Raw genomic sequence first — 18,837 nt, 5'->3', positions numbered from 1 at the left:
ACACATTCAATGATATGAATTTCCCTTAATACTTACACTTTTGATAAGTTGTATTTTCATTTTCATTTAGTTCAATTATTTTTAAATTTCCCTTGATGCTTCTTTGACCCATGTGTTATTTAGAAACATGCTATTTAATCTCCAAGTATTTCGGGATTTTTCCAGCTATCTTTCTGTTGTTTATTTCCACTTTAATTCCACTGTGGCCTGAGAGCATACTTTGTGTGATTTCTATTCTTTAAAATTTGTTAAGGTGTGTTTAATGGCACAGAATGTGGCATATGTTGTTGAATATTTTACATGAGCTCGAGAAGGATGTATAGTATAAGATCTGCTTTACCTTAAGTAGTCAATTAGAGCTAGTTGATTGATTATGCTGTTCCATAAGTCCTTACTGATTTGTCAATTACTGATTGTTGTTGACGTCTCTAACTACAATCGTGAATTCATCTATTTTTCCTTGCAGTTCTATCAGTTCCTACCTTGCATATTTTTATGCTTTATTATTAGGATTAAGGATTGTTATGTCTTCTTGCAGAACTCATCACTGTGCTATCACCTATGACCCGGCTTGAGAAACATGGCCTCTTACTTGGACACAAAACACTGAGCTAAATGGTGCTGCCAGTGTATAAGCAGCATAACATCTCCTGACCTTATCTCCCTTATTCTCCCTGAATATTCTGGGATATGAAACTGGAAAAAATCTATAGGGCAAGGTGGTGCCTAATCAAGTAGGTCCTAGAGATGTTCAAAGAAGGGAAAAACACAGAAGGAGGAAACTGAGATCTTAATGGATGGATAAGATTTAGTAGAGAAAATAATGGCACCTTAACCAAGGCAGGGCAATGAACATAGTCAATTCAGAGATATTGGTGAATTCATTCAGTTTTACTTTACAAATTCATAATTTTGTACCACAACTCTGATGTTAGGAGAAATTGAACTCAGGTAAGTCATATGATTTATTTTAAAAACTGGTATGCTACGGCAACTTAAAAATATTTCACAAGGCTTTCCACCCATATTACAATAGAAATACCTTCTATCAACTTGTTTGAGTTGGTTAGCCATACTTTTTTTTAATAGAAACAATGTACAGCAGAGTGTTTAGAAATCAGTCAGGCCACATAAGCAGATAAGGCCACAGTAACTAAAATACAGCACTCTAATATCCCTGACTTTATGCACCACATAGAAGAGGACCATTCAGAAATGTATGTTCTGACATCACAGCCCTGATGGCAGCACTAGAGACTTTCCCTCTTGCTAACTTCTCAGCCAGGGCACTTCCTCTGTTCAAAGCCAATGGTAGTGGATTTCACCATGGCTGCCCTCCCCAGCAAAAATTGGCTGCTAAAGGTTTATAAGGTAATATCTGTAGGGAAAGAAGAGCTCTTTAAGCATAAAACAGGCCATCTGCAGTAAGTAAACTTCCCCCTTGTTGTTAGATCCACAGAGCAATGTTCTAGGCCTCAAAGCTGCAGTGGAAAAGATGTTCACCAGGAGAATAGTTTAGAAGTCATTCTTACTATAAAAAGATTCCTAATTCAATATATACCATATCTTAAAAGGCAATGTGCGGCGGGTGGGGGGGGGTGGGTAGCACCAGGACACCATAAATATGCTGGCATCAGTTATACTTCAAAACTATAAATCTGAACAGAGGTATGAAGGACCAGAAGGATCAGCTTAGGAAATTGAGGCAATGGTTGCCCATTGTCACATGGGAGCTCTTAGGACAGAGCACAGCCAGACCTAGATCTCCTGAGTCTCAAGTTGTTAATCTTTCCTGACATGACATTGCCAAAGAGCCTGAGTCAAGGCCCTTCATGTTAGAGAAGAAAGAAAAATGGGGGCCTCCTTCCTTCATATTACTGATGTTCAAAACAGCAATAGGACCGCTCTGCAAAATCACACCCTTCTTCTCTAACCATGTTCTCAAATAACTATGCTCACAATGGATTGGGGAGAAGGGTTGAGAGGGAGAGAGAATGAGCAATCTTCTGCTAAAATTAAAATATTTTCCTATATCCTTCAACAAAAAGAAAGAAAGAAAATAAAGCTAAAATGTAAACTCTTCCCAATTTATTCTCCTATTATTTGGGGGGAGAAGGGTACTTATTAATGCTGGCCTATCCTGAACTCTAGTGTAAATGGATGTCTGACTTAATAAAAATAAATATAAAAGGTATAAATTTAGTTATTTAAGGATCTGTTAAGATCATGCGATATAATTTATGAAACACATATGTTTGGTCATATTTTTCAGATATATTTGTTTTTTTCCACAGTTCCTGAAAATGTTTCAGAGCCACAAATGTGTGTCTTTTTATTAAAGAAGGTGACTTTTTAACCCCACCCAAAGGCAGGGGCCTGGCTGCCAGGAGGACCAACCTTGTGATTAAAGGGTTGGAATTTTTAGTCCCACCTCTGGGGAGGAGAGAAGAGCTACAGATTGAATCAGCCAATGCCTAATGACTTAATCATGTCTATGCAACGACACTTCCATAAAAACCCAAGAGAACAGCTTTTGGGGCCTTTTTTTCTTTTAAAGAATTTCCCCACTTGGGAAACCAGAATGCTTCCATATGTCACCATTCTGGGCCCCAGACTCCACGAGGACAGAAGCTTCTTTGTTCAGGACCTTGCCCTATGGGTCTCTGCATCTGGCTGTTGGTTTATATCCTTTATCATATCCCTTAATAAAATGATAAATGTCAGTTAGTGTTTCCCTGAGTTTTGTGAGCTGCTCTAGCAAATTAATCGAACCAGAGGAGGGGTCACAGGACCCTCCAATCTGTAGTGGTTGGTGAGAAGCACTGGGAACAGTCTGCGGCTCACGACTGGCATTTGAAGTTAGGGGTGGGAGGCAGTCTTGTACAACTGAATGAACCCTTAACCTATGGAATCTGATGCTATCTTCCGGTAGATAGTGTCAGAATTGCATTGAATTCTCAACGAATTGCTGGAGAATTGTTTGGTTGTATGCATGGGGGACGCACCCACATATTGGAATTGGCTCTGGGAACCCTAAAAGAAATCAGGATTTTAAGAGGACCTGCAAAGAGTAGCATGAATTTCAAGGATCTTTCATCTTCTTTCCTGCCTTATTTCCCAAAATGGCGTAAAACTGGGTGTGTAAAATTTCCCTAAATGCTATTAAAAATCGTCTATACAAACCAGGAGCCAGTATGTTATTTCAGTAAAGCCCAGAATAATGTCAAAGCCCATTGGAACCCACAAAGTGGGAATCAACACAGGCAAGGGGCGGTGCAGCTGTCCCCTGCCCATCCCCCCAATTTTCTATTCTCAAGTGAGCAGACTGCAGGCTGACGCCAGAATGAAAAGTAAGAAAGGAGAAAAGGAGGAAAAGGTCAACTCAGAGCTGAATGGCATGCAGGGATGCAGGCTGCACACTGCAAACCCGACGGGCAATCTTCACCATCCACAACGTGACCTTTTCTGTGTTCTTCTCTTCACCAACCAGCTTCACAAACTATGGAGATTTCATAACAAATAACGGAAAAACTGTGAAATAATAACTGGCACCATCAGCACAGTGCTGATTAAACAAAGATAGTAAAAAACTGTTAAGTTTTTTTCCTTCCTTGTTTTTCCAGGGTGGGGGTTAACTCAGCTGAGCTCTAGAAAGCCATGATCTCCCTTGAGAGTGTTACAAATTTTTAAATGTTTATTATTTACTTTTGAGAGAGACAGAGTGAGAGCGGGGGAGGGGCAGAGAGAGACAGAGACCCAGAATCTGAAGCAGGCTCCAGGCTCTGAGCTGTCAGCACAGAACCTGATGCGGGGTTCGAACTCAAGAACCGTGAGATCATGACCTGAGCCAAAGTCAGACACTTGACCAACTGAGCCATCCAGGTGCCCCTCCCTCAGGAGTATTAAATGTGCTATCACCCCAACATAAGGAACCAGGCCAAGGAGCAGGTGCATCTGTGAGGGCCCTGGGCTGATTTACCATTCTCACGATTCTGTTTTCACAATCTTGTATTTAAAAGCAGTGGTCAGCTGCACTAACTAGTTGAATCCATAAAAGATGGATAGGGTTGATGACATGTAAATTAACACAAAAGGTCTATCAATAGGTCACTGAAACCAAAATGCTGCCTCTTGGGAAAGAACAGTCCACACCCCAACTGCATGCTCCCCAATTCTGAGCGTCCGATGGCACTTGCAGGTGGAGACGCAGTGATGCTCAGAGCAAACACTGTGCCGTGTGGCTCACTTGGGATCTCCCATGTGGCTGATATGCTCTGGGCCCAACTTTGTAGAGAGAAAAGAGTGACAAGGCCATTGACTCCAGAACACAAAGCCTTAACAAAGGTGGCAGAAAAGGAGTGAGAAAAGGGAGGAACCTGGCAATTTGCTCAGCAGCCCCAGGCCTGGCCAATCTCTAGTCCCTGTTGGTGCCAGTTAGGAGTGGGGAGAAACCTGACCTGTCCTTGATAAGGACCTCCAGGAGGACCTCAAAGCAGCCATTGGAGCCCTGGGGTCAGCAGCCATGCGGGCAAGGCTTCCTCTGAAGACTCACCAGGATGGTCCTGTGCCAAATGCTAACAATTGAGGGAAATGAAAAGTGTTCCTCCTGACAACATCAGGGCCCCTGCTCTAGAATCTGTGATCATTCTTCCCAGAGCAAAAGAGATGCCCTTTCAGTGACCAGCACAGCAACGTGGGCTTCCACTGGGACCAAGCATGAGTCCTGAGTCCAGTGACTTATACATCAGGCAGAACAGGGGGGCAGAGTAAGCTCTCCACTGATGGTCACATGAAATAAAAATTGCTGTGCTGAACAATCCTGGATGAAGGTAGCCTCCATGTCAAAACCCGTGTGTGCATCTTCTAAATTGCATAATGTATTGGCAGACACCCTTATAAAAACATAGTACCTGTGAACTGATAGCAGGTGAGAAGGCACATTTCCTGCTCTTCTACTCTCTGTCAATGAGTATTTTGGGTTTTTTTTTTCATCTCTACCATTCTGATGCTTAAAAACTTATGCTTTTTTAAAAAAATTATTTATTATGAGAAAGAGAGAGTGAGGGAGAGGCAGAGAGAGAGGGAGAAAGAGAAAATCCCAAGCAGGTTCCATGCTGTCAGCACGGAGCCCCATATGACCTGAGCTAAAATGAAGAGTCGGCCGCTCAACCAACTGAGCCACCTAGGTGCCCCCAAAATGTATGCTTTTATATTCATTTCTTATTAGTGATGTTTAAAATCTTTTCATATTTCTGGGGCGCCTGGGTGGCTCAGTCAGTTGAGTGAATGATTCTTGATTTTGGCTCTGGTCATCATCTCATGGTCAGGATATCGTGGTTATGAAATCAAGTCCCAGGTCGGGCCCCACGCTGAGTGTGGGCCTGACATACTGCATGTGCTCCCCCACTTGCTCTCTCTCTCTCTCTCTCAAAAATAAGTAAATAAATAAAATATTTTCATATTTTTATTAGATTTTTTTTTTCCTTTTTAAAAACTGCCTATTCTCAACACTTTACTACTAGGGCATGGATTGTTTTTTTACTACTTTGTCGGTCACATATACTGCACACGTTGGAAGTATCTGGTCATTTGCTTTCATTTTTGTTTAAAATTAAGTAATCATTTACAAAATTTTATCCCTAAGCATAAATCACGGCATCTTTCTAAACGAATAATTTTTTTATGGCTAGACTGAAAATACACACAAAACATTTCTGACACTTGTTTTTAGGAAACTGTTGCTTAAACTGTAGAAAGATACACCCTACAATAAACCACCAGAAATGCTTGTGGCCCCTGCTTTTCAGAGAGTGATCCTTTGTACTTGATGTTTGGAGGAGGCTGGACACAGATGAAATCGGCCCCCGCACAGGGAGGCAGGCAAAGCAGGTGGGATCATGCCAGTCCCTGACACTGCTGGATGGCACAGGTGGCAGCACTTAGCTACCCATTGAGTGCACCTAGCATCAAGGAGGCACAAATAATGCACCACTCTGGCAAGTTCCTTAGCTGCGATATTCAAGTTAGAAATAGATTGGGTTATGGAGCTGCTGGGTGGCTGAGTCGGTTGAGCCTCTGACTTCAGCTCAGGTCATGATCTCATGGTTTGTGAGTTTGAGCCCTGCATTGGGCTCTCTGCTGTCAGTACAGAACCTGCTTCAGATCCTCTGTCCTCCTTTCTCTCTGCCCCTCCCCTCCTGGTTCTCTCTCTCAAAATAAATCAATACACTTAAAAATGAAATAGGTTTGCTTCAAGTGCCCTGGCACACAGTATGCCAGCAATTCCTCCCCCTTTTTATTGAGAGAAATAAACCATATTTTAAAACATCTATTAGGTGGGGCACCTGGGTAGTTCAGTCGGTTAAGCGGCCAACTTCGGCTCAGGTCATGATCTCGCAGTCCGTGAGTTCGAGCCCCGCGTCGGGTTCTGTGCTGACAGCTCGGAGCCTGGAGCCTGTTTTCAATTCTGTGTCTCCTTCTCTCTGATCCTCCCCCATTCATGCTCTGTCTCAAAAATAAATAAACATTAAAAAAAGAATTTTTTCAAAAAAATAAAAAAAATAAAATATCTATTAGAGCTGCCAGTTTATAAGGGGAAGAGATATGCAAAGGAACTGATATGCTATGTATCTAGGGAACAGACAAGCAACATAGAAACATTCCTTTTTTAACCTAAAATGACTAACCAAACTGAAATGGAATATTATGGAAGGTGAAAGCCATATGTAAACAATGCTCAGATTTCTCACAATCTGCACCTGCGGGATGCATGGGAGGTACAAGGAACCAGATGTTTGCAGGGGCTTCTAACAAATACCTTCCTGCAGCAGAATGGCATGTCTCTCCACATGACAGTCTGAGGAGGCAGGGAAGTGACACAGGAAATCTGTCTGTGGTCCATTCTCGGTGGAAAGTCAGTCTGACTCCCTGTCAACGGCACGCGGCAACCTTAGCACCCGTCCTCCCAGAAGCAGGACTGACTGCACCTCGGGGGCCACGAGCCAAGCCCAGAGAGACAGAGGAAAGGTAGATTCCATCATTCGTCACGCTGACTTGTTAGAGAAACAGCTAGGTTTCCTCTAGCACTGTTTGCACGCAGTGTATCATATACCTATGTTTGGGGTCCCTGAGCGTGCCCTCCTCATACGCTGGTCAATGGAAATTCGCTCCACCAAAATGGCTCAACTGCTCCTTCACCAGTATGTTCACAAAACGTGCGAGTAGCAGCCCGAGAACTAAGAACGGGAAGGGATGATGTCTGTCTCAGAGGTGAGAGGGCCCACGTGTTCATACAACAGTGGAGGGAGCTGTAACACACACCTTGGTAGAAAATCCTAGTCTCTTCCCTGTGGTTACCACTAAAAAGAGCAGTGATTGGCAGGTAAGGGAAGAGAAAGTAGAACAGATTATAAATTATTGGCATAGCAAATCCCAGAAGGAAGTTGCCTATTAGTTTCAAGCAGGTAAAATGTATATGCATCATCCCCACTCTTTTCTGAATAATTTCACAGCCCGGTACAATAGGAGCTGCTGTCACTGCAGAACCAGAGTCAGCCGTGCAAAGTCCTCGGTGAGGAGCTTCTTGCCTGCTCCTAAGGCCCAGCAGTAACGAGACCTTCCCCAGCCTGGTCATTCTGCTCTGTCCTCTGGATGACTGGCAGGAAATCCCAGCAAGACTGTGGATGACTGCTGCTCTCCATCCTAGATGTTTATATTTCAATAGAGACTCATGATGAAAAGTCTGTAAGACTTAAGAGCCAAACTCAATTCTTGTGTAACTTGGGGTATAAAAGAAAGCAGTAGGAGGGAGGTCTTTTGAGCATCTCTTAAATTGTAACAGAAAAATAGTCCCATCCTTATGAGGCCAAACCTTGGCACCTCTATTGTACAAAACAGTGTAAGTCCAAGATGGCATGGAAGGTTGTAGAAACATTATCCTGTCCATCAGAACTACACCACTTTAAGGGCGTCTGGCTGGCTCAGTCAGCAGAGTGTATGACTCTTGATCTCCGGGTTGTGAGTTCAAGCCCCATGTTGGGCATAGAGATTACTTAATTAAAAAAAAAAAAAAAAGGTCTATGGCACTTTAAATGACACAGTGGGTGTTTAAAATAAATAATAGAACATAAAGAAAAAAAAACTTTCCTTAAAGGGAAAATGCTACAAATCAGAGGAAAAATTCTAGAATTTTCACACCACATAATAAATTAAATGCCCTACTCTATCCTTATAGGTATACCACCAGTACTTTCATAATACTTTTCATTTTCAGCTCAAAAACACACAGATGTTTTTAAAAACCAAAAACCAAGACTTCAGAAACACAGAACTATTGGGTTTTTTAAGCTGATAAAAGTAATAACACACCGTTGACTTCCAAGGGGAAAGTTCTCAAACAAAACAATCGTGTTTGGTGGGGCTGGTAGAAGATGGGAGCTATCCCTGCGAATGATGGAACTAATCCAGGACAACTCAAATACTGATTAATAACAAAGCAATTTAATCAAATGCCCAGGAATACTTACTTGGAAATCAAACTCCCACCATCATCCCTGGAAGCATTTCTGGAGCTTTCCCTCTGGACTCAAGTTTTTATCTTGCAAAACCCAAAGCAAAGCAAGACCCACAGCAGACTGTGGAAGGTGAGCCCTGCAGGGGCAGCACTGAGAAGGACTAGGCGCCCGGACCTCACACCTCCAGGGGCCACACTGGATGACAGCTTCCACAAGAACCATTCTTGCCCCACTCAGCAGGAGTCTTCAGTGACATTTAGCTAACTTCCCCCCTCACCATCAAAACCAAACCAAGGCAACCTAGAAAGAATATCAGTTAAGCCTTTAGTTTCTCACTTAAAGCATGTAAAGCATCTAATTGTAAATTCAAACAATGGAAAAACAAATCTACTCGCTTCCTGGCAACAACAAAAAATGGTACTCGTTAATGAGAACATGTTCCAACGCTTCACAAACTCACCAGCAGGGATAACCTCTGTTCACTGTGCCGTGTGTCCATCAGTGGTGAATGGATAGAGAAGATGTGGAATATATACACAATGGAGTATTTTTCAGCCATAACAAAGAATGAAATCTTGCCATTTGCAATGACATGGATGGATCTAGAGTGTGATGCTATATGTCTTTCCCTGACTGGACTCTTGGTGGCAGCACTGCACAGCGGACACCATCTGGTGGACTTGGCTACAAGCTGCTTTCTCTTTCATGAGGCTCTGAAGCAGTGGGCAACCATCTCTCCTTCACTAGCATATTCCATGGCCAGGTACTGTTTCCTGGGTCTCAATAACATCAAGTACCTTCAGGATATTGGATGGCTCCAGGCCTTCGTGCTTTGACCTTTGAGGAATAGTCTCTGGAGGCTGGAGGAGCTGATCTTGTTAAATGACCTTCATGACTACCTGTCCCAGCCAGGATAGGATGTGCCAGACCAACATCACCTCAGCAAAGCTGATCTGCCTGATGGTCTAAGGGAGCTGGTAATTGTCAATATGGGTTTCCTTGTCAGCAGAAAACAGCCCTGCAGCATGGTGACCTGCTAGCTGTATGAAGGATACCAACAACCTTAACTGACAACACTAACAATAGTAAGAAACAATACTAACAATGCTAACAAACTAAATTTAAAAAAAAATGGGAAAAATGTTAAAAATGAGAAAAAGGAAAAAAATTTTAAAAATTTTGTTTTAATGTTTATTCATTTTTAAGAGACAGAGCACGAGCAGGGGAAGGAGCAGAGAGAGAAAGGGAGACACAGAATCTGAAGCAGGCTCCAGGCTCTGAGCTGTCAGCACAGAGCTCGATTCGGGACTTGAACTCACTGACCAAAAGATCATGACCTCAGCTGAAGTCAGATGCTTAACCTACTGAGCCACCCAGGCGCCCCAAAAGGAAAAATTTTTAAATGAGACAAAGAATAATAAAAAGGTTGGAAAATTAAGGAATCAAAGAATAAAAATGCAAACTAAGAAAATGAGGTAGTAAAAATGAAAGAATAAAGAAACTAAGACTAGAGCAAAAAAAAATGAGGGAATTAAAAAGAAAGAAAAAACCAAAAACTTAAAAAAAAAAAGAGTAAGAAAAAAGAGAGAAAAAGAGAGCAGGAAAAAATAAAAACAAAGAGGAAAAAAGCTGTGGTCAACATCCTTCAAGTCACTAAAAATCAGCTTTCTGGATAAAAGGACCAAGACCCCTAGGCTCAACCATGGACTTGTGCAGGCACGTGCAGTTGCCTAACAATGGTTCCCTATGAGGTCATAGCAAGAAATGTACCATTCACAACCAGGGATAATTCCTAGTGCTTTTCTCACTTGCTGGCCTCAAGAATACTTTACTCTTAAAGGACAAAGGTGGGGGGGCACCCCAAAGGGCTTCTTGTTTATGTGGTGGATAGCAATCAATATTTACCTTATTAAAAATCAAAACCTATAGGATGCTTCAGTGGCTTTTTCATTTCTACTTGGAAAAGCTGTAATAATCTTTGGCTTTTAAAAAAGCTCGTGTTTACATTTAGTATATTCAATTCTTTTTTCTTTAGGTTCGGAGTGATTGTCTCAAAATGATGCCATGACACTTAACTGGCAGGGTGATATTAGAACAATATGTTCTGTTGCAAAAGACACAATAAGGTGCATTATCAACATCTATAAAGCAGAGGAGAAGATGGTTTTCATCATATTTTCAGTTCTTATTTTGTTTTTCCCAGAGTCTTTGGAGGAGACTCCTCTCTTCCATGAGCTAGAGACCTCGCTATGTGCATTTTAGTAACCTGTAAGTGTAGAGGCTGTAGCAATGAGTTGAGAAAGTTACTCTCTTTCTTTAAGCCAAAAAGCCACAAAACTCCATGTCCATATTATTTAGCACAGGTGTGGGCATGGGTGCTGGGTGCCCAGGTATGGCACTGATGCCTCAGGGGAGGGAAGCGAGAAATCCTTGACTTATTCCTTCTCTAGCACTCCTTTCTTTATGTAGATCCAAGTTTCTGACCTGTATCATTTCCCTTTTCTCTAAAGAGCTTCCTTTTACATTTTTGTACCAGGCAGATCTACTGGCAACAAATTCCCTCAATTTTTGTTTGTCTGAGAAAGTCTGTTTCTCCTTTACTTTTGAAGGATAATTTTCCTGGATTCAGAATTCTAGGTTGGTGGGGTTTTCTTGCTAGCATGATTTGCAAGAAGTTTGATGGATCCTTGTCCCTCTATAGGTAAGGCATCTATTTCCTCTGGTTCTTTTCAAGATTTTCTCTTTGTCTTCGATTTTTCTGCACTTTTGTTGTTTTTTTAATTTTTATTTTTGTTTTGTTTTGTTTAGAGAGAGAGAGAGAGAGGGTGCAAATATGAGCAAGGGGCAGAGAGAGAGAGAATCCCAGGAGGGGCAGAGGGAGAGAAAGAGAGAGAGAAGTGGGGCTCACCCAAAGCAGAGCACGAATTCACCCTATGTGGGACTTGAACTCACTAGCCGTGAGATCATGACCTGAGCCAAAGTCAGATGCTGAACAACTCAGCCACCCAGACGCCTTGATTTTTCTGCACTTTGAATATGATACATTTCAGTGTAGTTTTTTGGTATCTTCCCACATGGTGTTCTCTGAGCTTCCTGGATCTGTGGTTTGGTGTTTATCATAAATTTTGAAAAATTCACAGCTCTTCTTACTTCAAATATTTTTTCTATGCCTTTCTCTGTCTCTTTCTTCTCTTTTTTGAGAAAGGTGCATTACGCCTTTTTAAATTGTTCTGCAATTGTGTTGGATGTTCTATTCTGTTCTTTTTTCTTTTTTCTTTTTCTTTCTTTCTTTCTTTCTTTTTTTTTTTTTTTTTTTTTTTTGAATTCTTGGTTGTCTTTGCTTTCTAGTCTGGGAAGTTTCTATTGATGTATATCCTCAAGTTCATTGGCTTTTTTCTTGGCATGTCCAGGCCACTGATGAGCCCATCAAAGGCATTCTTCATTTCCAGTACAGTGTTTTTGATTCCAGCATTTCCTTTTGATTCTTTCTTAGTTTCCGTCTCTCTGCTTACATTACCCATCTGTTCTTGCATGTTGTCCACTTTTTCTACTACAGCCCTTAGCATATGAACCATAGTTATTTTAAATTCTTGGTCTGATAATTCCAAAAATTCTGCCATATCTGAGTCTGGTTCTGATGCTTGCTCTTCAAGCTGTGTTTTTTCCTTTTAGCATGCTTTGTAATTTACTTGAAAGCTAGACACGATGTACTTGATAAGAAGATCTGAGGTAAATATGCCTTTTGTGTGAGGTTTTATGTTTATCTGGCCAGGGGTTAAGCTGTGTTTACTCTTTGCTGTAGCTGTAGGTGTGTTAGAGGCTAAAATTTCCCTGTGTACCTGGTCTTTCTCCTCTGTTGTCTCTGGGTTTTCCTAAGGACTTGTTCAATACGATCTGAGGCTTGTAGTTCTTTCAATGTAATGTTACAGGAACCTTGCCGCTATGGTGAGGAGGTGTGGAGGGAGGGGGAATGTTCTTAGACCTAGTCTATTAGACCTCTGTTCTTAATAAGCCTGTGCCCTAGGCTATGACCTTCACAAAGAGTTTCTCAGGCAACCACCACACTCCCCTGCCCTAAGTTAAGACAGGAGAGCTTTGGAGGGCTGGAGTTGGGTATTTGCCATGCCTCAGGTCTGTTAGATTCTGGTAAGTCCCAAGATGGTTAGGCTCTAGCAAAATCGTGTCCCTTGAGGGCAGGCTTTTGTTAAGAACAGAATGCTCTGGGCATATTTTAAAATGGCTACTTCTCTCCTCCCCTGTGGAAGACAGAAGGGAGTTTTTCCTCTGATTTTCACTCTGAAAACCTGGTAGTGTTCCCAGCTCCTTGACATAGGTTCACAAAAGACAGGACTCCTCTTAATCTCTAATTCCCAAGTTGGTCCACCTCTTGGTGGACCTCCAGCAATTTTTCAATTAAAGTTTTAAGTTTTTCTCTCCCAGTACTGGCTCCACTGGTAGGTTTTTTTCCTACTAAGCAAAGAGTTTCAATAGTTACCTGTCTCTCCAATTTGGAGATAGCAGTTTGCCCTGGACTTCACTTCTCTGATGAATCTAAGAAAAATTGCTGATTTTTCAATTTGTTCAGTTTTTATCCTGTTGTAAGGACCAGAGTGACAATTCTAGCTGCAAACCAGAAGTCTCTTTTAGTTTCTTTTTTGTTTGTTTTTCCTATTGCAAAGAATGATGCTATACACATTCTTATATGTGTTATTTGATGCACATGTGCGTGCATTTTTGTTACCCCAGGAGTGAAATACCTGGGACTCAAGATATGCTAATTTTTAGGTCTATTATACAATGTACTCCCTCTGGCTATAAATAAGACTTACTGGTCCATATCCTTACCAACACTTGGTTTGTTAGTCTTTCTAATTTTAGCTATTCTGGAGGATGTGTGTAAAGTATCATTGTGATTTTACTTGAATTTATATAATTATTAAGGAAGTTGAAGACCATTTGGATATCTTCTTTTGTAAATTATGTATTTAGGTCTTCAACCTAGTTTTATATTAAACTTTGTCTTTTACTGATTGATTTATAAGAGTTCATTTTCTGTGTGCACATGAGCCCATTGTTAGTTACACATATCTACTCCCACGCTGTGAATCACTCCTTCATTATCTTAATGATATCTTTTAATAAACAGAAATTCTGAATTTGAATTATTCGAATAATAAACAGAAATTCTGGTCATTTGATCTAGATTAGTGGGTCGATGTGGTATTTCATCAGAATCTCAAAATCCTAGGAGAGACAAATGGAGCTCTTGATTGTTTCTATAGAAATAGGGTTCTCAAACTCCCATGGGTGTATGGACATATTATTCATGAGCTAAGATTTCTCAAAAATATTTTTAAATGTCTTATTTTAGATGGTAATCTTAGGAAGTTGACATAAGAATATTCTGGATATTCTAGATGACCTTTACTTTTATAATCAAGTTGTGTAATTTCTATGGCCAAAACGATAATAAAGAAAGCCAGAGAGTGATATGTAAATTTCTTTGTTTCCCTATCAAGTGTCACAGATTCACCAAAACCTATAAGCCTCACTTCACATGGTTAACATGAAATAACTACTGGATGAGGGAGGGCTTTAAGTTGCCCAGTGTTTTATACATCAGTCTGGTGTAGAGTAACTCAGCAGACTTTAATAATAATTGATACTATTAGTTTTTTTTTTTTTAATATGAGGATAGATTACAACAATAATAGTGAACATGCCTTCAGGGGAATCTATTCCAGTATTACAAATTTACTAGTGTGATAAATATTTTCATCTCATTCATGACAAATGTGCTGTCCTGAGACTGACTCTAACAACCCGCCTACCCAAGCAGGCATGAAGCTGCCCAGACACTTCAATGTGCTTATGAGTCAGTCAGTGTGTCCAAGGTTGAACTCTCCAGCAGACAACTGGATGTAAGAGTGGATTCCAGGTGAATCTGACTGCTGGTTCATTTCCAGAGGCAAGGGGTCAGACACATCTTTCTCCCAGTGAAACTGCCCTGTGGTTCAATATCCTGGGGTGCCTACTTTGCTGTTTATGTACTACAGAAATGGTCCAGGGGTCAAGGGCAGGGAGAGCCTGTGGTTGAAGAAGCAGAGTATACAAACTGTCAAATACAGAAGCACAGTTGGGTGCTTCTTTAGCTCAAACGTGTAAATCTGTGTCTCATTTTATTTTATTTTTTAAACTTTTTTAGTGTTGATTTTTGAGAGAGAGAGACAGACAGAGCATGAGCGGGGGAGGGGCAGAGAGAGAGGGAGACACAGAATCTGAAGCAGGCTCCAGGCTCTGAGTGGTCAGTACAGAGCCCGATGCGGGGCTGGAACTCACGAACTGTGAGATCATGACCTGAGCCAAAGTCGGATGCTTAACCTACTAAGCCACACAGGCACCCCTCCATGTCCCATTAGAAATAAAGTGATATGAAAAGCATGTGGAAAATGTTCAGGCACACACCAAGGTTTTACTTTTGGGCTCAGTATCCTTTGTCTTGGGGAATGATGAGGCCATCATCTGTTGGCCCTGACCCGGGGCTCAATGCTCTGGGTAACAGGGTGCCCCTGCAGGAATGTAGTAGGGCTTTATCAGTTCTAAGGGTGAGCAGTAGATGTCAAGTGATATTTGACATGCTTCCGGGAAGTCTGCTGCCGAGCCTCCACAGCCAGTAGTGTGCCCTCCTTGGTGCTGAGAAAAACAACGGGGAAGTGCCCCATTCACAAGCCTGAGCTTTGGGGGTTCTAATGGGACTGTTTTAAGGGAACTGCTTTGTGAGCAATGATGAATCTGCTTCAAAAAAAAGTAAAACAGCACTGGAAGTAGGACAGGGTCTTCCACACTGGCCTGGGGCTGATTAACTCAGATGGACACCAGAGGAGCCAGTAATGAGTCTTTTGTGATGGAAACTGGTGACTGCTCAGGGCCTTAGGACCTGAGTCTCATCATACATCACTGGGTTTATGGAAGTTTATAACCAATCCAATAATTAACATGTCTACTGTTAATTATTTATTAACGGTTGTTTTTATTAAGAGGAAATGAGAGGGGGGAAGGAGGAAAAGGAAGAAAGCCCAGTGGGCAACAAGCCCTCTGATGATTAACAATATCATTGTGGCATTATTCTGACTCACAGCTTGCTTCAGGTTGGAGTTTAATTGCCGTTTTCAAAGTTAAAATTGCTAATTTGGTTGCTTAAGTTCTTTCATAAATGCTTTAATTAGACAACTGTGGTGCAGGACTTCGGGACTTACTTTTGACCTTCCCTCCACCCTTTGCCCTACTCTTCATTGTTCTAAAAAAATGGAAAACCAGTTTGGTTGAATATATACTATTTAAGATCCATGAGAGCAGGGAATACGTCTGTTGTGTTCAATGCTGTATTCCCAGGGCTTAGTATGATGTCTGGCCCACAATTGGTTCTCAATAAATACCAATTAACTAAATACTAGTTTCCATACTGCCTGGCTTCATACTTCTATAACAATACTAATAGGGGCGGCTGAGTGGCTCAGTTGAGCGTCCCCCTTCAACTCAGGTCGTGATCTCACAGTTCATGAGTTAGAGCCCCTTGTTGGGCTCTGCACTGACAACTCAGAGCCTGGAGCCTGCTTCAGATTCTGTGTCTCCCTCTGCCCCTCCCCCGCTCACATTCTGTTTATCTCTCTCTCAAAAATAAACATTAAAAAATTTTAAAAATAAAATAAAACAATACTAATAGCTTCCAAGTAACAGCAACTTCTGTGGAGAACAAAGGCAAAAGAAATGTAGAAAAAAATTAAACTTCCTTACAACTTACAGTTCATTGATAAGTACTTGAAATGGGCAGAGTGACCTTCCTCCAGGAACTCAACTACCTCAAGGTTAATACTTTGCTAAGGGCAAAAGACAACCTAAGCTTGACATTAGCCTGACCTCCAGGATCCTGTAAGTCTTCCTTAACATATGAAAATCCCTTTGGAAACTTCCTTTGTCTCTACCCCCCAGGATGTATGTAGGCAATCATCCTCCAAGCATATAGCCCACTGCTATGAATCCCAAGAGTCTCATGACTGAGGGTTTACTAGACAGTAGTAAATGGACTTATCCTAAGACAGCTAGCCCCTCAAGGTCCTGGAAACCTTGTTTCCAAAGTTCTTTACGAATTTACACTATCCCTAATCCCGCTATTCCCTAATCTGCTCCCAACATGAAAGTATATAATTGGCCACTCCTCACAACCCCAGTGCAGCTCTTTCTGCCCACTGGTCCTGTCCCTGTGCTTTGATAAAACCCATCTTTTTTGCACAGAAGACATCTCAAGAATTCTTTATTAACTGTTCACACCCAGACCCCAACATTTCACATCAGTAAGTTTCATACCAGTTTCCCTTTCAGTGTTATTAATTTATTTTCTTTTAATGTTTATTTATTTTTCAGAGAGAGAGAGAGGGAGAGAGAGAGAGAGAGAGCATGAACAGGGAAGAGGCAGAGAGAGAGAGAGAGGGAGAGAGAGAAAATCCCAAGCAGACTCCATGCAGTCAGTGCACAGCTCAATGGGGAGCTCGATCTGAGCCCAAATCAAGAGTCAGATCCTTAACTGACTGAGCCACCTGGGCATCCCTACATTTATTTTTAAGGCAATAACTCCTTTACTTAGACTAAGGAAACAAATGAAAAGACTCAATATGCTGTAGGCCCACTTACTCACGTTCAGTCATATCAGACATCCCTCATTTTCAGCCAGAAGTAATTCTGATAAAAGATCCACTGGCAGTATGTTTAGTCCATCCATAAATGAGATGCATGTTAACCAGCCTTGCAGGCTTAACCCAAACATTTAGAGTAATTCAAAAGAAATGAGCCATACAGGCAAGTCTTCTCAAAATCTGGGGGATGACATCCTTCAGAGACCTAGACCACAGTGGACTTTGAAAGGCCCTTCTTTAGAATGACCCACCTAACTTCCAGGCTTCAGTGTCTGCCTCTGTTGATTCAGAGAGGAGTTCCTGAAAGAGAACTTCAGCCACCTGCATTCTGACATCAGTCTGTACTTTCTGATGAGGGAGCATAAGGTAGGTTGTAGGCAAAACACAAGCTAACACACTGCCCCCGCCTCCCCCCCTCCAACCCCGCCATGGGACATGTACAATATTCCTTGGATACTCCCAGTGACCCAAGAGCAGGAAAGTACAAACAAATGGTTAAACAGGTAAGAGTCTCCACCAGTTTACAAGAAAAAGGCAACCCCATCAATAGTCTAAGGTCCAGGAACTCGCTACTGTCTTAATGTTAATGCTTTGTTAGAAGGAAAAACAACATTAGCTCGACCACAGCTAGGCCTCCAGTAGTCTGTGAGTATATGAAAATCCCTTTAGGAACTCTCTCTTGACTTTATCTCCGCCAACTCCATAAAATGGTCACCACCCCACACTTATAGTGCAGCTCTTTCTGCCCACAGGTCCTGTCCCCATGCTTTAATAAAATCACCTTTTTGCACCAAAGATGTCTTAAGAAGTCTTTCTTGGCCATCAGCTCTGAACCCCACCATCACCCCAAAACCTCATCACTTTCTAATTAAGTTCTTTCCAGCTTCTTTCTGAACTCAGATGGGAGACCCTGAGTCCCCTGTGGAAGCCAAAACTACCCCCTCAAGCATCAAGGGCTGCCAGAGCCAGCAAGATCCCTGTGACTAACCCCATGGCCACAATGACTTGACCTTCACGGCCCACCTACACACATCCACCCACCTCTGTCCCACATCTTCCTGACTTAAACCTGGAAGGGTAGTCAGCACTTTGGAGACAGTCTTTGAGACGCTAGTCCACGTCCTCCCGGTGTTGGCCTCATGAAAACAAAATCCTTTCTTGTTTTGCGACCCCTCGTCTCTCTGCCTGTGGATTTTGTCAGCAGTGAGTGGCCGAACCTGGTCTGTTTGGGACCCCCAGAGCCAGGAGCAGTCCTGGTTGTGTAAGTGGAGTGCAGTCCATACCCACAGGCCTTCTGAGAAAGCTGTGCTTCTGCTTCTCACCATCCTGGTTCAAGGAGGAAGTGCTGGCCCCAAGGGCAGATAATTTATGGGTGGCCTCTGTTGAGGGAGTATAAGGCAAGCTGAGGGCAAAGTACAAGCTAGCACCATCCCACACACAAGGTGGGATATGTGTAATATTCCTCAGGCACTCCTGGCTGCCCAAGAACAAAGGAAAGGACAGAAAACAGATGGTTAAACTGTTAAGAGTCTCCATCAGTTTACAAATATCTTAGTACAATTACAAAAACAGGGCAATCTTATCAATAGCCTAAAGTCCAGAATTCCCTACTGTCTTAAGGTTAATGTTTTGCT

This window comes from Panthera tigris, chromosome B2, assembly GCF_018350195.1.
Source record: "Panthera tigris isolate Pti1 chromosome B2, P.tigris_Pti1_mat1.1, whole genome shotgun sequence".
Classification (NCBI taxonomy): domain Eukaryota; kingdom Metazoa; phylum Chordata; class Mammalia; order Carnivora; family Felidae; genus Panthera; species Panthera tigris.
Note: the sequence above shows the minus strand (reverse complement) of the source record.